At 44.0% G+C, this 3,610-nt stretch overlaps 1 protein-coding gene across 4 annotated transcripts in view; it reads left to right on the forward strand.

Moving 5' to 3' along the window:
- Positions 1 to 3,610, forward strand: part of LOC105275675 (dedicator of cytokinesis protein 7) — a 143,885-nt gene that overhangs the window by 68,387 nt on the left and 71,888 nt on the right. The window lies entirely within an intron of this gene.

A 3,610-nucleotide genomic window follows, 5' to 3' on the forward strand; every position in this document is an offset into this window, starting at 1 on the left:
ATCTTTTATATGTATCGGTTGTTTCTGCCTGTCTTCTCCTCTTTCGCAAAATTAAACTTGATATGAGGAAACACTGAATAATTTTTGAACGTTCTTCACGCATGAATATGTATGTCTGGAAAATAAATTTTAGAGCCGGCAGGAGATGACGAGTAGCTAAAAACAGTAGAAAGAATTAGGAAGCAACGCGAAAAGCTGATTTAAATACTTGAGAGTGGTTTGATATAAATAAATAAGCCGACGAAGCACCTCTTCATACTATTTTCGCAGTGACTGTATTCGTATTGCTGCTCCGGTATAACAGCGAGCCACCTGAAGATATTTCGCTGGAAAGGAAATGAGGAGGCAAGGGTTGCGGTAGCTTGATTTAAACTACTAGGAATCCAGTTGTGTATTCAGATTCCGCGGATTTGCTTTCCATTGCTTGTCAAAGCTCAGAGTGCCATGTCGCTCCACCTGACATGTGTACAAGGCATTTCGAAACGCGTGTGACGATTCTGTCACACCGTCGCAAAAATAACTCGATTCCTCGCGCTTGTCATGTACGACAATATTTTTGCCCGATACTTCCAGCGATTGTCGCGTATCTAATTAATACGTGCAAAAGGTTGCATTTTTCTCGCATTAAATTTCACTGGATATAATTTTTAGCTTTTCAAGTTTTGCTGTTTAGCATCGTAATTGTAAAATTGAAATGCAGATATATATGGGCTTTCTCCATGCATATTATTATAACTTGACTTATTATTCACAATAGTTTACGTAGTTCGTTTAGTCTGCAGGTCAGTGAACAAAGCAGCTCTTTGTCGCTAATGGATGAATACACGATACTCCAAATTCGTCAATCGCGTCCGCGAAAAGAATAGAAGTACCTCTAAAAGCCGGAATGGTGAAGTTGGATAATCGCAAAGTTCCTCCTTTAATCTAGCCGATGCAGCCCCTCCAGTTACCTTAAAACTTCGTGTTCGTTTTAACGAGGCGAGCGAGTGGTTTCGACTGCTTAATAAAATCTTTTAGACTTGCAACGTGCATCGCGGTCGCGTTGCGGATCAAAAACTTGGAATTTCTTCGGGTTGACAATTTTTCGAGAATTGCTTTCCCGTAGTCTTTCAGCGGAGGCAAATTACCAGGTTAAATGAAATTGGACTGTACACTAAATATTCAAAAAAGAACCTTCCTGCTTAAGTAGTTTGCAACTCTTTGAAAGTTCCGATGTAACGAAGATAAAATTTTAAGATTTATTTCTGAGCTGCATAACACTCAAAAGTTAAAGATTTTTAAATTTATACGAAGTATGATTCTAAGTTGTAATTATTAATACATAAAACGCATCAATAATATGATAGCTTTTGACAATATAAATTTATGAAAATTTTTGTTGATAGAGACTTAAGGTATGCAAATCTTTGCATCCCGTTGAAAAATCAAAGAATAAAAACTATTGCAATGATATACTCGATAATGAATTTTCGGGGATCGTTTATGAGCAATTGCAATCTGTCATCAACATCGTGAATCCTTATCAGCATGCGGGCTTTCTGTTTGCCAATTGTGCCACGTTCCCCAAGTTTGTCATCGAGAGGGAAGCACGCAGACATTACGGTGATCAATTCGAAATCTGCGATCGGTGGATTTAATGGAATTGACGTCAATAACGGAGTAATCAATTTAATCGAGGAGTTGGCTCTTCGAGCAGACGCTCCGAGTAATTACTCCGAGTAAGAACATTTAAAAATCGCATGAAAGAGATACGCAAAATGCGCCATCGCAATTCGCATGACTTTCGCAGACTGCTATCGGCCTGAATCTCGTCAATTCTCTCGTTTGGAGAAAGGCTGCCTGCCTATCCCCTATCTCCAGTGGAAGCGCATTCGAGTGACGCGCGAATCGTCTGGAAGATCGTTGGCGCGGTGTTGTTCCTGTTGATGCTGCTGTTGGGGGCGAATGGTACATCGTCGGCACGTCGCATCGCCGGAAACTGGGTTCTATCGATTTCGTATCAGTTCCTGGCATCTCTTGCGGGATACACACGGCTGCGCACACGCTTACGCGTGCTGACGCGCACGCATGCACGTTTCCATCGCGATGCTGTAGAGGCGTGCAGCAATCGTGCGTGTTCATATGAGAGTGCATACGAGAACTGCATTCTCTCGCTCTCTCTCTCTCTCTCTCTCTCGCTTCCTCTCTGCCTGCTAAAGAGAAAGCGATAAAGCAAGGTGGAGAGGGAGTAATAGCGGGAGGATAATGCTGGGTCTCTCTCCACCTTCGACTTCGAGCCCTAAAGCCACCCTAACGTTGCGTCGTCTGCGATTCAGCTACGAGCTGGGTGCTTGACTGACTATTGTCCCCGACAGCTTTATGTAGGTCGTCTCGGATCAATCGCGTTCTCTTTTCACGAACTGTCAAGTCATAAAAATATCATGAGTGATGAATTGCTGACGTCGAATTGGACCACGTACGCGTTAATGACTTTCGAGATATAAGCAGTTCAAAATGATTACCCTGATAGTGAACAGACGACAAGATCATTTGCACTTCAATCTCATATCAAGTTTGCAATATTCTAACGGATCGTATTTCGACAAAAGTTTTATTGACACTTTTAATTAAATAAAACGATAAAAACGAAAAGAGCTGTGAGGAATAACAATCATCCGATAAGTTTCCTCGTAAAGCGTGCCGATTTGAAAGCTACGTGGCAAAAATATCAACATAAAGCGATACCTCTCGCAATTCTCGAGAAAGCGCGGAGGTGCTCGGGGAAAGCCGTCGTGAAAGCCTTCTTACGTGTGTGGCACGACTAAATTGAGGATTTCATCGAAGAGGCGCGCCTAATCAGTAAGCAGGCACGGAATCGTAAGACAGACTTACCTGAGCCGACGGAAAATGTCATTATCGGGCTCGGTGTCTCGTGAAACCGATTCGAATCTGCGCTCGTTACGCCACCCTCGGGACGGACGCGGACACTCGACCTCGTTGAAAGGATCTCGAGGACGTCCTTTCAGACCAGCGATCCTTAATTAATCTGGAAATCGAATCGAGGAGAGACAGGAGAGTCACGGAGCCAATGTGCCGATAGATCGGCCCGGGCCGGGGTGGGTTACGGGAGAGGATTCCGTTTGGTGAATCCGAGGCGAGGTTTATGCGACCCCGTCTCGTCCCACGTCGACTTCCTCCCTCGAAGATCGTTCTCTCGCTAATTTCTCCGGCTTTTATTGTTTACCCCATCCCGGTCTCGGTCGCCCCTTTTGGCATCTTAAACTGCTCTTATCTCGTCGTCCTTTATTACTTACGCAAATTATGTATATCGGATCGCGAGGGCTCTTCTGTTCGCTGCACAAACGCCGGCAGCGGAAACTATCGAGTCACGAGATTTCTCAAACGGCTATATTGCTCCCGCCGTATTTATTTGGCTTATTTCCCTGATACGACGGTACTCCAAGCTGTTGCGCGAAAAGGGCGGATGCAAGATGCATTGAAAAATTACGCGTTGGCTGAATACATCGCGAGCATATATTGGTCCATAAATAATACATACCGTCCGACTTCAAATTATCTATGCGGAAGAGAGGACGTGTGTCTGTCACGCGAAGAATATATACCAGGCAGA

The sequence above is a fragment of the Ooceraea biroi genome, chromosome 8 (assembly GCF_003672135.1).
Source record: "Ooceraea biroi isolate clonal line C1 chromosome 8, Obir_v5.4, whole genome shotgun sequence".
Classification (NCBI taxonomy): Eukaryota; Metazoa; Arthropoda; class Insecta; order Hymenoptera; family Formicidae; genus Ooceraea; species Ooceraea biroi.